Source organism: Synchiropus splendidus, chromosome 4 (genome assembly GCF_027744825.2).
Source record: "Synchiropus splendidus isolate RoL2022-P1 chromosome 4, RoL_Sspl_1.0, whole genome shotgun sequence".
NCBI classification, from domain to species: domain Eukaryota; kingdom Metazoa; phylum Chordata; class Actinopteri; order Syngnathiformes; family Callionymidae; genus Synchiropus; species Synchiropus splendidus.
The window spans coordinates 21,218,799-21,238,865 of NC_071337.1; the positions used below are offsets into that span (position 1 = coordinate 21,218,799).

General features: G+C 43.3%; 1 protein-coding gene across 2 annotated transcripts in view; it reads right to left on the reverse strand.

The window, feature by feature from the left end:
- Positions 1 to 20,067, reverse strand: part of tmem178bb (transmembrane protein 178Bb) — a 106,224-nt gene that overhangs the window by 32,803 nt on the left and 53,354 nt on the right. The gene's annotated exons all lie outside the window — the stretch shown is intronic.

Below are 20,067 nucleotides of genomic sequence, written 5' to 3' on the forward strand. Positions count from 1 at the left end.
CGAGTCAAAATCAGTCTTTTTTGCATTTTACTCCAGGCTTTTGAGTCAGAGGACTCGTTTGATTCCGCCAGCTTTAGTATTCATGGCATCTCTCGACCCTTCTGAAGGTTTTCGCCACGTTGATGTCGACAACAAATCATCTCAGGCAACCTCTCCAATGACACTTTTGCCTTCAGCAGAAAAATAACCCCCCAAATTTCTGACTGAAATCTGTGGTCAAACAAACGCCTTTTGGACTTCCCTCTGCTCCCTCGTCCTTCTGTCATGCCTACAACCTTAGGCAGCTCAATCTGACGCTCCCTTCTTTGTAATCCACAACCGCATTGTCCACTGTTGACGCAGGAGTCACAGAGCAGATCACTCCACTCTTGCACGATCGCTCCACAGTATCGCTCTAAAACGAACTCCCAGCACGGCCACTTTTCAGACAAACCTAATCTTCATGTACCTCAGACTGAACCCCACCTTGAGTTTACGGTCTGAAGATTTCCCCTTTAAACTGATAAGAGAGTGAAGTCTCAAGTGCCGCTTCATAGCGGCAGTTATCTTCACCATCAAATTACATCTTCATTCCACCGATGCAGCGTAATGAGTGCTCAGCACAACAGAGCAGGGGAATCGCTCTCTGACTCTCCAGAGCCGTTTCATGTGATGAAAGCAGACAATCTCCTTAGGTGGCTAACTTTGAGCTAATTACAGCAAACCAGCGGTACGGTGGAACAGTGTGAAATCTCATGTGGCAGTTTGGTTAAAATAAGCTAAGCTTCCCCTCTTCTTCTTTCTTCTTCTCGCACTCTGAGTAAATGACTGCAGGATTTAAGAACTGGGGGATAGAGAAGCTCTGTGATGTAACTAACCGGATTAGCCATTTGCTCGGACTTGGCTGTGCAGACTCATCATACGCTAGCTGCAACAAAAAGAGCCGCCTCGACTGTATTACTGGTTAAATTAGGGATTATTTCAGCAACTCACTTGCAATGTGTGTTGCGAACTGGTTGCTAAGCTAATCGTGGAGTGAGGCTAAGTTTATGGTGCGAGAAAAAACTGATCCTGATTTTCTCAAGTCTTTGTGAGAGCAATTCATTTTTTTACAAGGTAAAGTTAGGTACAATATGACCACACCAAACCCGATCTAAAGGCCAAAAGTGACTATTTTACATGTAAAGACAATGTAGAGACGCGATTACATGCAAAAAAATGTAGCAGTACAGTAGTAACAGATGTTTCATGTCCGCACTTGAACCGTTTTTGTTTTTCCACTGTTTGTATTTTCTTCGCGTCCCTTCCTCGTGCTTTTATTCTGTTACTCCCTCTCATTTCCGTTTCCGCTCCTTCTCTCCAACTTCACAGGCAAACGCAGCTGGCTCTCATTGTTTCATCAGTCCCTCCTCGGATATATTCCTCCCAACGCCAGCTACGTTTGCCAGATGGTAGATTTCGACTCTCCACTCAGGTGTCTCCTCCCAAGAATTTCTATTCTGTCGCAAGACTTTGTTTTCACGTCCTTCCTCGCTGTTCCTTTGTTAGCTTCCCAACCTTCCATTCATTCCGCGTGTGAGCAGTTAATGGTCTCACTTTTTAGTTAAGATAGATCCGCTTAGTTTACCCCTCGTGTGCGTGAGTGTGAATAGCCACTGCCACAGAGTGCTTTGAGTTCATCGCCACCTCGTCGAGTTTTCTGTTCTCCTAGTTTTAAGGCTTGTGATACCAATCCGCCTCTCGTGTTTCCAGATTCTTCCCCGTTCCCTGTGTGTTCTTCCTGGTCCGTGTTTTGGTCCGTGTTTTGGTCCCCGGCGCTTTTAGTTCATGGTTACTTGTCTGTGTATTCATTTATTTGTATCCATCAATTACATTTAATCTCGTTGTCACGTGTCATCTGTCGACCAGTACCGACTGCTCTTGGGTCTATCCCACGAATCATGACAGCAGCTTCCGAACATTTCAAGTGATACAATTCAAGGGCAACCAATTCTCACTCAAAATCATGTAATACCTATGCAATGTCCACAGCAACTTCACTACTTCAGGTCACATGACCAACGCCGGTCCTATAGGCCTGAACAAAATAACACGGGAGATATACTGTCCGACTGACACCTGTCGCATTCAAGCTGCAGTTTAAAAACAGAACTCAGGTAAAAGGTCGTGGAACATTAACCAATCACAGCTCAGACATATAAAGAGAGGGAAAAAAGAGGGAGCTTATCGTAGCTTGCAATTGTAGAATAAGGGCAGCTATTCTGCCTCCCCAATCTGCCGTGTTGACTGTCCACTAAATTTAGACCCATGCCCAGCCAAATGACCTACTTTTTTAACAGGACTTGTGAGGCCAGTGGGGAATCGCCGCAAACCAGTGGCCACTGGGGGGCAAGTAGGGCAACATCGCTAAAGCGTGTTTGGTGTGGACGTGCTGTGACAGGGTTGCGGGTGGCAGGGACAACTGTAGCTGATCTGTAGCTACCTACACTTTACAGTCATCAAATAGCCTGTGTATGTTTACGTGCTGGGGGAGGCAACTGGAGCACTCAGAGGAAACGCAGGCACTGGGTGGGTGTACGAGCTGGATTCCGTCAGTCAATTACACTTAAATAGGACAGTTTGCCTCAAGCGGAAGCGGAAGTAGGCAGCGCTCAGAATGGCAGCAGGCCTCCAATCCTGCCGCCCAAACATCATGGTCCTCAGCTGCCGGCTCACAGACGGAGCATCTTGAGACAACTTGAGATTTTTGAAGTATTTCACAGCTGTTCCTTCATTTTTGCATGATTCTGCCTCCAGGATTTGGACCAGACACACAAACTTCATCAAATCTAGATCACAGAGTGCATCCTTTGTGTGGCACTGTTGGAGGGGGCAGAGGGACGTCGGAGAGAAGGCAGATTCTTTTCCACGAGGTGCGAGCGTGGCGTCGCTTTGAAGTCTGAGAAGTGCTGCTGCAGACAACCGTGAGATGGGACTCGCACTTTCTAATTACTCACGGTTCTGTGCAGATTTGAAGAAACTGACTTCAATCAACTGGCAAGTTCTGTCGTCCTCATGAGAGGTATGAGGCGGCGTCTGCCAAGATGCCTCGTATGTTATATAACACTTTTTATTTCATACGCTGGGACATTAAAACAGGAATACTATATGAAGCAGATCGTTTCAAGTAAAGAGAACAGCCTCTGGCCCGGCAGAACTGGCGGATTTACAGCATCTCATGTAAATTTTGCACTATATAAACAGACTTGTTTTATTCATATTGCCTTTCTTCTGGAAAATGAACAGATACATCTACTTTAAAGCAGTTCATGTTTTGAGCAACATCCCTGGACGATCCATTTGTCAACTGAGCAGTCGGCACTTTGAATGAATGAGTGTTTATTTGTGTTCTCAGGACTGTTTCTGGGAGGGAGAAATGGTCACAAGCAGATTGAACCCACCAGATCAAAGCAACAGCAGGAACTGGTCAGATTAATTCATCATCAATATTTGTATGACTAAAGTATTACTCACGTTGTGAATTCATTTTCATTGCAGGTCCAGTGAAGACTCAACTATTGTTGCTGCTTTGTTTTCTTCTAAAGCTTGAAAACCACAATCCCTGAGGCATCATATGTAGAAACCCTCAATTATGGTTTACAGCGGCACGGTGCAAAAAATGTCGAGATGATATCACTTCATGTGGTGAATTAGGGATTCACTGATTTAAAAAATGAACTCGTGTGAACTTGGCCTGTAAGAATAAAAGAAAATGGTTCCGGCCTTCCATGAAACCCTGCATATTCTGTTTGTGGCTTTGTGTTTTCCTACCTTGCCCAGCATTTGCGCCGATATCAAGCCCTGTAGTGCACAGAGCTTAACAGGGATTAATCCTAACCCCAAACCTCCGTCTTTCTGTTATGTGACGGAGAGACGTGATTCAATTGGAAGCCAAGTGCCACGTCATCTGCAAACCATCCATCATAAATTCAAAGCAGCTCACATCATTATTTTGCCTTTTCACTAGCTCTTTGTTATCAGTGCCAAATGAATAATTGCACCTCCGTGCAGTGTGCCAACAAAAAAAGAGGATTTAAGTTGTACAACCAAAACTATATTCAGAAAATGATAGTCAAACATCTGTCGTGCCGTCTGCTGCTCTGACCCCCCCGGGGGTGCAGTGACACTGTTTCTGCTCTCGGTCCAATCTAGCACACTTAAAGTGCAGACTTGTCACTGAGCATCTGCACGATAGGCGCTGAAAATCACTCGCCCAGGTCCCAAATTCACTGTGTTGAGGTGTCTACGCCTCATTGATTCACTTTTATGTCAGACATCATGAAAGGGCTCAAAGCTCTGTGTTGAGATGGAATGGATGTTTTGAAATGTCAAATGTTTATAATTGCTCCAAAACTCTCCATCACGTTAACAGGAGAAATGCTGACTCATGAGGCTTCACAGGCTTCAAACAATGCTTCCTTTCATAGAGTTTATTTATCGCTTTTGGCGCAGAAGCAGGGCAGAGAGTGCAGACTGCTGGCAGCGTATTCCAAAAGTCCTCTTTCACTGTGAAGGCCAGAGGTCATTTTGTAGTCTATGGAAACACTTTGAGGTGATTCCACCTTCGTGACATGCTGCTGGGGTAAGAGAAGCTATTGGAACGCGGTCCACTTGGGTCCTGGACTGTTTAACTGGCCAACATTCTGAACCCTGAAGAAAGTTCAGGCCCACCACGAAACACTTTACCAGGTTGTTCAGTTGATCGATTACAGAGAAGGATTCTCCGTCTTCCTAAAGGTTCGCCTTGTTTGGAGATGATCCGCGGGCGACTGGTTTTCTTTGCAAACATCAGAGCACAAGCAACATAAGCAAGAACTCAAGGAAAATTCTATCTGGTCTGGGCTATAAAAGAAAATACTCTGAGATGAACACCAAAACAGTCCTACTGATCTGTCCATAGTGCTCCTTTGAGCTTCAGAGTGGAATACCCCACGTACTCACTTTGGCATTTAGAAGTCTTCCTCACATTCACACAATTGACACCCTCCTTGTCTGTGACAAGACACAAGACAAACCTGTGTTGCCTTCTGTTCCAGCAGCAACACTCCATCAGAGCCTTGGTAATACACTTGTCCCCGGACCTGATATCTAGGGTCTCACCGATCGACCCTTGTTGTAACCCTCTAGCACGCATACGTTTGAAGAATGCGCAGGCACACCGACAACGAAGATCATTTCAGCTGGAGCGATGGCTGCGCATGATGACTCTCCAATGAACTGATAGAAGGAGAGTACAATCAGTAGCTCACAGCACTTGTATATTTCAGTTAGACCCACACATTAGAGTGGATCTCATTCAACCAATCATGAGACAATCTACTTTAGCATTTGCACAGAAAGTGAAGTTCATGGCACGTAAACAGGCACATATATTTAATATTCTACTATTGTCCCTCTATGTCCTCTTAGACGTTTAGCGATATCACGCACGTAGTAGAGATTAGGAGTGTAAGAAAATATCAATACACTTGAAAATCGCGATACTTGAGTGGGCAATCGCTATCAAAATCAGAAGAACTTTATTAATCCAGAAGGAAATTTTGTTTGTAACTTAACATGCACCGTAAACAACAATATAAATATAAAACGCAAACACAAAATACTCTTTTTAACAGACAGTGTTGGAAAAAAATCGCAATACTTGATTAAGCAATATGTTATGTTTGCTGAAATATCGCAATACTTATTAGGTGATATTGTTTTGATTTTTTAAGCCAACTGCATCGATATTTCATCCATAACTACTTTGATATGCTGCTGCTTCTGTGACATATAAAATACTTGCATTTTCTTTTTTGTATGCTGGAGTTATTTTGCTGATTACGGAGCGACGCATTTCTCTGTTGGACTGCGAAATTGAACTGAAAGTGTAACTGGACTGAAGTCATAACAATAGACTTGTTTTCAGGTACATCATATTATACTGCATTGTCTGATTGCCCCCCTTTAAATGGCGGTTATTACAAAATGCAATTCATTGCAACGCATTGTATCAGCACTCCTGTATCGGGATACATATCGTATGAGCAGATACCTTCCAATACACATCAGATCACAGTGTAGATCTAAGAGAGGCGGACGGAGGGTGGTGAAGATAAAGATCACCATTTTTAAGATCTCTGCATCAGATCTGCAGTAGTAGTTTACCAAGCAGCAAGTTACTCAGCTGCAGCTTCAATTGGAAAGTTTACCGGGATGGTAGGTCCTTAAAACATTCAAAATGACCGATCATGAGGGAAAATGACTAGTCAAGCAGGTCTTGCACCTTGACCAATCCGGGGGCAGCGTTCCCAGGCTTAGCAGGAGCATGGTCAGTTTCTGCTGCATCATTGCTTGTCAACAGTGAGAACTTTATGTTTTGACACAGTTACTTTGCCTTGAACCATCCATGACCTAAGCGCACAACATCAACAAAAGGTGCTAACTTCGTGCAAACATCTGATAAATCACTTCCTATCACCGTCACCATCATTATTATTGTGAGGCGGAACACGCCAACTAATTCCAGCAGCGGTCAGATATTTGACTTAACTAGCTGTGACAGAGCTTTTTTCCATCACTCACATGCAACGGAGGTTGGATGCTCAGTCACTTGAACGTCGGGGAAGAATGCCGAGAACCGGCGCGGGTCCACATTAAGCCGTGCTGAAGCTGATTTTGAGGCTGTTGGAGCACACGAAAGGTCTAGTTGCCACGAGCAACCACATCGGTTAAGACAGCTGTGGATTATGGCGTTTGCTGTTCTGCAGCCTTAGCTTTCCAAGTTCATTTAGCGCTTCACTGGGGGATAATAACTGTCTGCTTTACAGCTCCGCTGGATTAATGTGGAGCAAACAGGAAATCATAAGAGCTCCAGCAACTAAAGAAAGATTCTCAAATAAACTCTTAACTTGAGCAGTTTAAGGACAGCTCTATTTAATTTACACAATCACCTTAATGTCCACTATTTTTTTTTGACATTCCAACTTCCTTTAAACAACCTGGTTTGATGTTAGATGCATTTTACAACATTATAATTCGATCACAGTCACAAATTCAGAATCCCAACTGATGCTGTATGTGGAGATCTTGAGTTGTGCACGTGTAATGCGTTTGCTAATCCACTCGCTGCTGCTCTATATTTGTCCATGTAGATAATCCCCCTTTATTCCACATCAGCTTTTCTCTCCGCGGTTGAAACAGTGCTCGCGACCATTTTAGCATTTTTCCTCCCCCGAAAATACAAAATGAAGAGCGTAACGATTGCGCCAGACTCCAAGCAGACACTAGGGAGTATGACTCACAGTAGCATGTTGAAGGAGCTGCGCTGAATATTATTCACACAAGTGCTTGGGAAATCCATTTGATTTGAGAATTAACCACCCAACAAGGTTTGCCTGTCTACAGCAGCAGACACATGGTTCTGTTCTTCATGCCAGACTCAAATCTTGTGCGATGATTCAGCCATTCCCACCAACTTTATTCATTGAGATTTCTTACATATAAATGAATCAAAACATACTCTTTCCTTCTGCGTCAGATCTGATTAAAAAATGTACAGAGGTACCTGGGTTCTCGACCACAATCCATTCCAGATGGCCGTTCGAGAAGCGAATTGTTTGAAATCTGAATCGATTGTTCCCATTACAATGAATGGAAAAAGAAATAATGCGTTCCAAGCCTTAAAAGAGGCTTTTGTAGGAGTGAATGTAGAGTGTCTGCTGCATGTGCGCTGTTCCTCTATGTGTGTGGCCGCTGCATGTGGGAGGGGTTGCCGAGTGAGTGACGTCTCTCCAGAAGTGAAGAGGTGCCCGGTGCGTGTCCAGCTCTGAATGTGCGCTTCTGTGCAGTTTGGCTGTGACAAAGTCATAAACCAAGTAACGCTCTGTCCCAGACTCGCCTCATCCCTGTCCCAGCTCCAGCCCACAACAGGACATCAAACCCTGGAGTGTGCGCTCCAGCCTCGGAGGTGTGGAGAGCGAGCACCTCCCCTGTGACACTCTACCACGGTCCAGTGTGGAGACAGGAAAGGTTTTACACCTCAATATGAAGAAAAAACAGTCGGTAAATGTAGCTAACGGGACACGTCTGCATACAGAGGCTGCGTTATACACAATAACAAAGCGCGTCGTGGGTCAGCTGATCGGTCCGCGCACTTTATGTTTTTCCGTCTTTTTTCAGGGGCGTTCGAGTTCTGGATTTTCGTTCGAAAGCAGAAGCAAAAAAATCTCAAAATTTTTGTTCAAATTCCAATTTGTTCGATTTCCGAGACGTTTGAAAACCGAGACACCACTGTACTTTCTTGTATATTGAAAAAAAGACATTAACACCACAGACATTAAGCATTTAAGGAAAACGCAAAGATGTATTCCTTTTTCATAATAATGAAATGACGGTGTGGTCAGTGCTACGAGGTCCTGAGGGCGTGTCAGCTAAGCTAGGTGAACCACAGGCAAATCATGAATAAATCTCCTCACACAGTAATAAATGCAGGGTTTTTAGATACATCGAATTCCTAGAAATTCTGAGCCTGAAGATGCTGACTCGTCACTTTGTCACTTCCTTTGGGCTGTTTAATGAGGTCAGTGAAACGTGAGGGTAAGGAAGGGATGGCAACAGCTGCCAGGATCATTGCAGGTGCTGTTTCCGCTACACATAAATGAGCGTAGCGCAATATTTAGAACTCAATTATATATCAGGAATTGTTTGGTGGTTCACGTTGGGAAGGTGAACTTTTGCGTCCTACACTGACACCAAAGGCAGCCCTCAGTGCTACATGTTGACGCATTAGGTTTTCCATTGAAGCACATGGCAGCCAACATGAAAACAAAAGGCAGAGGTTGGAGTTAGGTAAGACATGGGATGGCATAAAAATGAGTCAATTGCTATGTAAAGGCTGTCAGTTCTGTGTTTTAGTTACGGTCACTAAATACAAGTAACATCCGACTTACGACCTGCTTGACTTCTTTCTACTTCTGCACGTACTTGTGACCAACGGCCGGCAGATGCTTTTTTAATTTTTTATTCAATGTCTACTGTTGTAGCAGCCCGGCAACGCGTACGACAGTTACAGCAGCACAGTATCCCAGCATCTCACTCTCACACAGCCATCTACCACTACAGTAGCACCTACAACCCTCACGTCGACTATTTGAATTGCATTCGACTTACGTCCAATACGACTTACGATTGGTTGGTTGGAACCGATCCCGGTCGTAAGTCGGATGTTACTTGCATAATTCACTGAGGAAAGCTTCCAAACAGTTCCACCACATTCCTGACCCAAAGGCGATGCTCTGCGATGTGGGACCCACACCCCATCTGGAACACTATACAGAAAGGAAAACTTTTTTAACCCACTAAAATGCCTATGCATGTGCGTCACCATGCAACGCTGAAGACTGCATTCGTCGTCGGTATCGGACGCAAAAGTCATTTTACAACAACATTAAATTGTAGTCAGTCTGTTTGTTTGTACAGCGTTTTGTACACATTTATTGTTGAGTAACCAAGTCATTAAGTAGTGAGAAGAGAAGCCAAGGTTTCCAGAAAAAGGGCATCAACTCTGAATTTCATGTGAACTCATTTCTCTGGAATGTAGCACTGAATCGAAAGGGCAAATATTACACAATCTTGAGAGTAGTTATGTGGTCCTTTCCTCATCATGAATGCTTTATTTTTTATATGACACTCTTATTGTAGGTACTGAGAAGTCCACAACAGTACATATTAGAAACTTGCATAACTAATAACAGTATGGGTTTGGCTGTATCGAACTTGAGTCATTGTGAACATAGTGAGAAAGACAGGAAAAGAATTGTCTGCACCCAAATGAGGTGCTCCTGGAGTTAACTTTCATTAGATCCTCTTTCACTTTATAAAGAATTAAAACCTCCAGTGACATCTACCGTGCGCAACGTTCCTCTAATCCGTGTTCTACAGCTCCGCTATCTGAGTGTGCTGGGATGTAGTCTGACCTGGCAGCCCTGTCAGAGTGTGTTTCCAGCCTGGGGCCCCGGATGCTCCTCTTCAACTTCATTTCATCAGCAAATACGAGCCGAGCACACTCTGTGACTCAGGTAGCAAGGATGGCGGCTAACATTGCCGTGAACTGGCTGTGGCCTGAATGTCAATTTCAGAATATAAATAATATTCAAGTGAGTTTACTTGAGGTTTTTTTTTCTCACAAGCACACACTAAGAAACATCACCAAGTCTCCTTTGAGATACGTTGGAAGCTTTTCTCCACCAGATAGAGTTTGTACTCTCTGAGAACCATCTTGAATGTTCATGAAGAGTCTCAATCTTGACATCAGAACAATAAATCTTCCCAACTGGCTTCCCAGTTATGTCTTCGACACTGTTACCAAGATGTGCATTTTGGCATTCAAAAGTAGCTTGAAAGTACAGTTTAAATAACAATAAGAAATACAATACAGGAACACAAGTTTAACATGATATTGGGAGTAAAGATTTATGATTTATCATTTAACATCATGTACAGATCCGGAAGAATCCTTCTGTCCATGCTATGCCATCATTTTGTGCATATTTCTGCACGTTTCCACTGAGCGTACGGATAAGCACCAAACGGAGCAGGACCACCAGAAACTATGGATGCAGTGTAGCTGTTTCTATGTAACTCGTATGAGAAGACAACAATGGCGGAAATTCTTCATCCTCTTTTACTGCCTCATGGACCTACGTCTCCTTGAGTGCAAGAGGTATCTTATCAATGCTTCCTCCACAGTCACCATGTTTATTTTGGAGTCTGTCGTTGTCATAAACGTTTGACTCTGGGCTGCTCCCCCTGGTGGATATATTGGTGAGCAGGAACATTGACACAAAGAACGGACAGAAGTATGTGATCAGTGAAGTACAATTTCGTATGTAAAGGCAGTACAAGCGCCTTTATACAGGCGCTTGAGAGCAGATATTTCATCCATGCTATATGTCTTGTACTGTGGCGTATTGACAATAAAGCTGACCTACCTACCTATCTACCTACCTACCTTATACTGTCAGCAATGATTCGACTCTTCATTAAGGATCATATTTTATTTTGGTGCATCTTAGAAGTGATCGTTGTTCATCTTCTGTTGTGGCTGGCTGCTTCTGCTCTTTCTCAAGGTCCTCATGTTTATCAGCCTTGAGGGACTGAGTGAAGATTTATATGCACAGCCTTAGAAAGGTCAAGGAGGCAAGATGTCAGCTCACTAAGTTACGAAGACAGTGAAGAGAAACCTTGCATCATCCTAGTTGTACCAGTTTGATAAGTTTATAAATGTATCTGTATGTCGGCTCTACTTTTCTCAACCCAAACACACGTCATAGTCTAGTAAGCAATTCATCAGAGATATGAGATAAATGTTGGATATGCTTGGGATCAATTGCAGCACTAAGCATGCCACGCGATAGATTCAGTTCAACAGACTGCATTCACCGATACATGGTCACAAAAATGTTGAGAAAATCCAGAGCGGGTCATTTTCAGCCTCTCACGATGAAGTCGTGAGAGAACCCAATTTTAAAATGTGTTTTTTACAAGTTTATAAATGTCAGCCAAATGATTATTTATGTCAGAATACATTCCGCCGTCTTCTCCCCGGATCATGGACGAGGACAGCTCCCCTCTTCCTCTGCAGCAGACGAATGGAGATGAATCACCGGGCCTGGGGCCACCGAGGCCACAGAGCTGGACACAAATGACTTTCTTGTGTACACGGACGTATAATAAAGTGCATCCAGGTCTGCCAGCGACGTGTTTCCGCAGAGTATTAATTCTGCTTAATCGTACTTGCCATCAATCATTCACAAGTAGCTCCACATCCAGTTCCGGCCTGTGCCAGAGACAGCGCGGGATCTTTATCAGGCCTCTTCGCCGAGGCTAAATATGGAAACAAATTGATTTCTACCGCCAATTATTATCACCATAATTGCCTGCTGCTTAGCATAATTCCTTAAACGCGACATCAGACGGATCTGCCAGTGATCTGCCACGCCATTGGCCGGTTTAATGGCGATGCCGTGGGTGGGAAAGGGCTTGTTGTGATGAGGCTGAGAAGTGCTGTCTGAGATGGACACGCAACAAAGGCTCTTCACGAATGTAGCGCTGAGACGCCGCATGCACATGGCCCTTCCTGTCATGGCGTCTGAACACAAAGTGCCTCTGAGCCACAAATACAACTAAGTGATTCATATCATTTGGCAAGCTGCTTATGTTGATGGTTTTTCTGAATTCCACTTTATTCACAAACAAGGCAGAGTGTCGGATCAGTGCGCGGGTGTCTTAAAAGCCCCACATCATGCTCATTTCACTAAATCCAGATTTATCAAATTTATCAAAACAGCACCAAAAATGCCCTACGGCTTCATACTGCACGGGTGACGGGCTCATTTGACCTCATTCGGGAAGACTTTTTATCCCGAGTTCATCGGCTCGAAACAAAGTGGCTCAATGACTTGAATGACCATGTAGTGGAGTAAAAAGCGCAAATGATGTCCAGCAGGGAAAAAATAAACAAATAAAAAAGCTAGTAAACCTTGTGAACCTTTATTTTGCAAAAAGAACATCAACACTTCATGCCACATTTAGAGTCATCTGTTGAGAGTCATATCTAGCTACGTGTTGGCTGAATGGCAATATCCAAGAAGAAATATTTTAATAATGAGAATATACCACATTTATTGTATCACAATTAATCAAATTTCACTCAAATTCTTAGATGAACAGTCAATATACTTATTTAATGCAGTCCTTCTCAAATAGTGGGGTGGGAGCGATGCCAGGGGGCAAGTGACCTCTGGGAACATGCTTTTTTGCCGTACTAGAATAAAGTGTAATTGCACAATTGCACATGATTTTTTTGTCAGGCAAATTGATGACCTAAGTCTTTTCTCTTAAAGACAAAAACAATGTCAATAAAGTTATTCTTTATTGTAAGTTGTTCCATATTACTTTCTATTTTCTTCTTTTTAATGTTAACAAGGACACAATGCTATGCAGAGGTGTACTTGTAACAGTTTTATAGACAAATGATATTATTTACAGTGGCGGAGCACAGTTGTGTGGTGCGAAACGTTTACTTCTTCCAGCACTGATTTTTTTTTTTTTTTTACAAATTTTACAAAGTACAGGCATTAAATTTTTTAAATGGTGCATACAATGGTTTATAACGTGTAAGAAAAGACATAGACAACAATAAAATAAAATAAAAATAAAATACAGACACAGAAAAACAATGGGGATATTACAATGACTTTGCGATAAAGTTGCATTTCTTTGCTGAAAAATGTTCCATTTTGTCCATCTTTTTGTGTACAACCCAGTTTTCTGTCTCAACAGAGAGGTCAAATGCTCCATCTGCCGTATTTCTTCAATAATGTAAGTCCGACTTCGCATATCTGGTCCATCAGTTTTCAACCAGTTCCTTGTAATAGCTTTTTTAATAGCAAGCATCAAGATTTTTACTAGATATCTGATCACCTTGTTGCACCTGTGAGGGCAAGAGTCCCAGCAAACATATCTGTGGGTCCTTAAGAATGTTACATTCAAATATCTCCTCAAGAATATTTATAACATTGTCCCAGAATGTTTGTATTTTAATACAAAATCCGTCCAGCACTGATTTAATGTATAACATAAATAGGCTACACTTCCCTCCGAATCATGCTGGATGTTTGCGCACTTACGCAAGTTGTGAACATGTAAACATAAAGTGTGTGGGAATGAAATAAACAAATAGTTGTGGAGTGAACGCCTTGTATTCATCGTGTTCACCCTGTTTTGCTTTGCGTGACAGACTTGTAAGGGCTCCAGCGAACAAGTGCATGTTGCAAAAGCAGCAGCAGCTGTGCTTAAAAACCAAATAAAGTGATTTATAAAAATGAAGAAAACTGCTTCTGGGTCTGTGTGAATATCAATATCATGCTTCCGCCCAGCCCTAACCCTAAGTCCGATGTTGGTTTTTGCCCAACTGCATGTTGGCCAGACGGACTGTGCCTACATGCATCGAGCTGCAGTCAAGTGATTTGCCAATTCAAATACACTCAAACAACGGGATGATCTGAAGCAGAAGGTGAGTGCTCCTCTGCTGTTGCGCAGCTGTTTGAATGCGTTTTTCACCTCATGATTTGCAAGTCAGGATTCTGACAGTGTAACATTAGGCCTTAAAGAATCATGGGAGAGGCAAGTGACTCGTGAGTCTCAGGAGTGAAGTGTTGTGCCATTCTAAATCCTAATAGTGTTTCTATAAATGGCCTCGACTCTGAGGCGCAGATAGGCAGGCTGATGTTTGTTCACAGGTTTGTGAAAGAGAAGCAGCCGAGCATCAACCTTATCAGCTCAACGGGATGAAAGCGCAGACTCCACAAAGCTTTTAAATAGCGGTGAATCGATGCTTCTCTATGCCCTTAAATCCCTGTCAGATTCACGCAGACCCACTCGCCGTCATAATCCAGCAACTGCAGCGGACATGTTATCAGCGTGATGAGGCTGAGCAGGAGGGGTGGCCCCGTCGACAATTAGCCTCCAACACAACCTTTACCTTGGATTAGAAACTGCCAGTCATGGACACGGCTGCAAACTCAGGGTGTCTTTTGAAGTAAGTAAATCCCTAAGCTTTCGTATGAGGAAAACCTTCCTGCCTGTCCACTGTCAAGAGCTCCGTTGCTGTTCTCACCCGTGACAATGGGGGTGGGAAAACGGATACTGTGTACTTCTTGCAGTTCCTTTGATGTTTTGAAGGTCTCTTTTTTGTTCCAGGCTGCGACAGTGCCACTGCAAGTCGCTGCAGCTTTTTTTTTTTTTTATTGACTGACAGAAACAAATGAGTATCATGTTCATCTGCGACTCTTTGAAGTGATCTCAATGTCACCCCCGTGTTTCCTCAAATCTATGTAATAGGAGTGGGAGAAATTTGTCAGGCCTGCCTGAGCTCAATTTCACACACTTCATGAAAGTGAAGCTGAGGTTGTCATTCTTACTTAATCCATACAAGGCCTGGAGGAGGCGCGGGTGGATTTGGTCCACGACGTCTCTTAAGTTGAACAGCAAACTATTAAACTCTGTCTTCTGACCAAATAACCTAACAGGGCTGTGATGAAGTGGAGCTGCTCATCTGGAAAGGCTGGTAGGAACAGTTTGAAGAAACGTATAGAGACAGATAGGCTTTAAATCCACAGAGAAAACCAGAAGCTAGAGGATTTATTTTTTGCATTATTTTTGACTTTTGACAAAATGCAGTTTGGTTGTCAGGTCACACCGCATGAAAACATCATGCTGACCACATCACCTGCGTTTCAGCACCATTCAAAATCATCATCACTTCCAAAGCTCTCCACGACCAGGTCCCTCCTGACCCCGTGCATTCCCTAACCTACTGACAACCAAGTACAAAACCGGAGCGCCGTCCACTGAACCGTCTTCATGCTTGAATCAAAAGAATGTAACACATCAAGAGCTGAACCTATTATCTTGCAGACTCCCTTTGGACGGCGGACAATGTCTCAGGTCGAGTCTCTGGTCGTCTGAAGTCTCATTAGAAGCTGTTTCTGACCTGCACGCTTTATTATAGATGATCCAAGCTGACACGTCACTGCCCCCTCATCGATTGGAGCGAGGGAGCGGATTCTTACTCGCAGAATGGAACTCTGTTTATTTAAGCTCTTTAGCTATTTCCGCTTTCCATAGTCATGGCGTGGTGGGAGCGACAGGCCATCGGTCAGAGGAGTAAGTTATCTCACGCCGGGACGCCTCGCGCATAAGCCAAGTAATAAGGACATTAAACATGTCTGACTGGAGAAGGGTGACCTTCCTGCCATTAAAATGAGCGATGTGTTTTCCACAAGATAATAACCCCCTCCTGCTCCTTGCGCCTATCAGCCAAAAACAAAAATGCAGCATTAGCAAATTAGCATATACAATCAGAGCCCTCGTACTTAAATAAATATGCTTGGATCAGAGGTGGCAGGCGTGTTTGCTGGAGATAGAAATGCCAATGGAAGCAATAACGATAGAAAGGAATGACTGCCGACTGCCAGCTTTTGGAGACAAGCTTTTGATGGCAGCAAGAGTAAAGTGCCGCCTCAGAACTTGTAATGGAAAAGGAACTGGCTCGGGACAGACTGTTAGGGTGAACAAAATCATTTCAAAGATCTCAAATATAAAGACTTGTATTTTGGAATTTGCACATTTTCCCAAGGCTGAAGGTGACTGGGCACTTTGGTTCCATGTTACTGTGTTACATCGCAGTGACCTTAACCTCCACAGCCCATAACAACTCACGAACCGAACGTGATACATGGAAATGGAAACTACCTTAACAAGCTCCTGTCTTTGCGAAGAAGTAGTGCGGGTCAATGTATCCTGGCTTTCTTCAAGGACAGTTAGGTCAAGCAGCATTTCAACTCTCTCTGGCTCATTCAAGTGTTGCGAATGAAACCGTCGCGGAAACAGAGGACCGGATTTATCTATGCCGTCACCTCTAAAGAGCTCCGTAAAACCAAAATTACAACTCTCACCTCAGAGATTTAAACCTGGGGCTACATAAAAATACAAAAACCTACCTGACATTTACAGAAAGTTACTTGCACATGTGGCGATAAAGGCCAAAGGTGGTCCAGTCGTAACTGGAAAGCGAAGCTATCTCTAAAATTATACAGCGCTGTTGATGATAAGCAACAAAGTATCAGCTATTATTGTGAAAAAGTCTCTCCGTATTGTGTCTGCATGATAATATTTTCTTATCACTCCTGCTCTAAATGCACACTGTTTTCCTCATCTTGTCCAACTAGATTAGACACTCAAGGCCGTGACATAATCCATCAGCGGAAAATAATTTCCATCAGTTTTGGGCGAGAAATAGTTTTTACTACTGTTGTTATCACTTAATATATATGGCTCCTAGCTTATCATTTAATTAACTAAAGAATCATTCAAATTGCCCAGTTTGTGATAATGCTCTGGCCCAGCTGATGCAGAAGGAAAGGGGACATTTTGGGAAGCAACGTTGAAAAAGCAGACAAAAGAGGCGTCTGCGGTCGGAAGTAAAGCTTTCCCCCCAACAGTCCGAGGACTGCTTAGGTTGAGACGTGACAGTTTGAGGTCAGCACTGATTCTGCTCGGCTCAGTGGCCAGATGACTGGAGCGCTGCATGCTGCCCGGAGAAGCGTCTCGTGAAAGTCAGGTAACTTACAAGCAGACCCACTCCCTCTGGGACTCCACTGACAGCATTTAAAGTCATGTACATATAATCCCGCAAATTGAAGAGCCTTGAGAATGTGTCGTGGGCAAAGACAAGTCCAGCTCACAACCAACTCAAGCAACAAAATTACCAACATATTTTGCGCATGTTTTTGCTTGCACACAGCTTATCTTACACCCTCCACCCCCACCAAGTCTAAAGTTGCCTCATTCACATGCTACATTCCCAAGAGATGATAAATCGACCAAATTCATAATCCCAAGTCTCTCCTAATTCCTCGTCATCAAACACATTACATAGTTCCAGATGAGTGTTGCACAACTCTGCCGATATCGAGACAGTCCACTACCGTTTCCACGATGAAGCACGAAACGCTTGTTTTAAATGAAGACATTCTGACGGTCTTTGATGCCGAAACCTCTTTGATCACTCCTTTACAATGTAAGTCCTGCTCTTTGACTACAGTGGGAATTCATCAAAGTCGTGTTTGATGGCTTTTCTTCTCCATCCTCTGAGCAGCAGCAAACAGGTTAAGGTGCTTCAACAAGAGCCAGGAACGTGATATTGAACACGTCTTTTTACCTGCCGACAGGTTCAAACTCAGTTGGAACCATGAGTATGCATCAATTAAATACAATTTTCTATGAAAAAAATAAATAGCTGTACCACTTTTAAAAAGTTTTGGGAATCGTCATGTCTTTACACGTCCAATCACCGCCAAATATTTCATTTTTTATTTGGTCAGCTACTTCCTGCTCCTGGTTTTGTCCTCCTTGACAGCTTTGAATGCGACCGGCAGCTGCAACTTATCCTGATGGTTGAACCTCCACATCACAAGGAGAGGCTGGAGATAGATGCGGCGCTAGATCATGAATTTCCCTGCTTCGTGTTCTTTGTTTCTCGTGCCCAACATTGTTGTGTTTTTTACAGGACTTCATTGGATTACTCCCTGGACATTGATCATTGTGTTGGAGGCCGTTGAGGCACCTTTGGTCATAGGTTTTGGACTTGGGTCATGTCCCATTTGTGCTGCCTCTTTGTAAGAAAACCTTGTTTACGTTTTTCATGTCTGCCTCTCACTACTTCCTGCTCTTGGGTCTCCCTCCTTGTCTGAGCCTTCGCAAATTTTTCTTCTCAACTGCAGTACTCTCGGTCAAAATGTCTGTTCTGCATTCAACATTTCCCATCAAGGTAGCCACAGCAAGAACCATCCTCATGTCCTCATTTATCATGTCTTTGAATCACAATGGTGATCCATATCTTCTCCTTTATCTTCTTCAGACCTCCATCCCCATGGTTCCTCATCCAACATTCCTCTCGATTTGTGCGGACCATTTGAGTCTGGCCTTCCTAACTTTGTCTCCAAACTCCTCCACAAGATGCCCAGATATTTCCTGGCGTCTAATCTTTCCAGGATGATTCAAGTATTTCCCAATGGAGGTGCAGACGACAAATTCCCATTACATTTTAAACCAAATCACATTTTGTTTCATCCATACATTTTCATAGCAACAGAAAAAGGCACCAGTGCAGGATAATAGCAACAGGTGTGTAATTAGCAGGTCATTACTCATTCACAATCATCATTTGGGACGACAGGTGAGTCAAGTCTAAAGCTTTGTAAATACCCAGACTCCTCTGACATTGTCGCAACAATACTCAGGGGAGAAGAGGAAGATAGCGAAGCCGTCTCAGGGGCCAATTTCCTCTGTCTGGAATGGCAGTAAGCAGGAGCAGTGGCGATAAAGACAATGTGCTGAAGCCCAAAATATTGGTGACAGTTGCTGATATCATTGCCAGGGAGAAAACCAAGTTTGACTGCAGGACACTGTCAAAAAGATTTGGCTGACACTGAGGCACATGCTGATAAAAATATTTAGTCTGAAGAAACCTTGGACTGAACAGCTTTTAAAGTGACTCTTTGGCTAGAATGAGTAAATATTTGCTCAGAGAACAAAGGGCACAGAATTCAGTAACTAAATCAGCCCAACTGTTGAGTCTGATTTAGGCTTCCATTGTGGTTCACGCAACATTTCACAGGTAGAGGGAAGAATCGGTTCACTAAAATGCCTGAAAATTTTGAACTCAATCTAAGAACTCACTAAAAAAAATGTTAGAAAGAGGGAGTCTTCTTTGATGCTTTATGAAAAGAAGGCTGAAAGTTTTGCCATGGCCGCAGTCCACCGAGGAAAACGAAGAAGATATGTGGATTCACCTCAAAAGGACAGTGCGTGCAGGACTGCCCTCGCAACTGACACAACTAGGAATCTTTTGAAATGAAGACTGGAAATATAAATCCTCAAACTCTTGCCTGCCGACAAAAAAGTGTATATAACTTGTGGTACTAGCCAAAAGGGAGAATGGGACAAATATACAATAACTATACAACTGTAAATTGATGACATTGTCTGGTTGTGTGTGTGACCGGACCTGAATATACCTCCCCTCACGTGGTCAAGTTTCTGACTGACTGCTTAGATGCAACCTGTGGAAAGGCCAGAAAAGGCCAGAATCCACTAACCCACTGCCTCTTCTCAGCCTCCCTTTAAGTGGAAGCACTCAAGCCAAAGGATGCCGCTATAAACAGGCTGAATACAGTGCCACAAAACGTATACACTCTGCACACTTGTCTATTGTCTTGTTCTTCGGTTTGCACTCAGAGTGTAAACAACAGGAGGTATCTATTGACTGTGATTCCCTTGGCGTACAATGTAAGTATTTTAGCAATCTTTTCCACAGAGTGAGTCCATGAGCCAGAAGAAGCATACCAACATTCTGCTATATATTTTTACATGTTACTATTGAGGGTGTATTTTTAGTTACTCCAATATGAAAGCGGTGCCACGAATTTGAGTCACGAGGGCTCA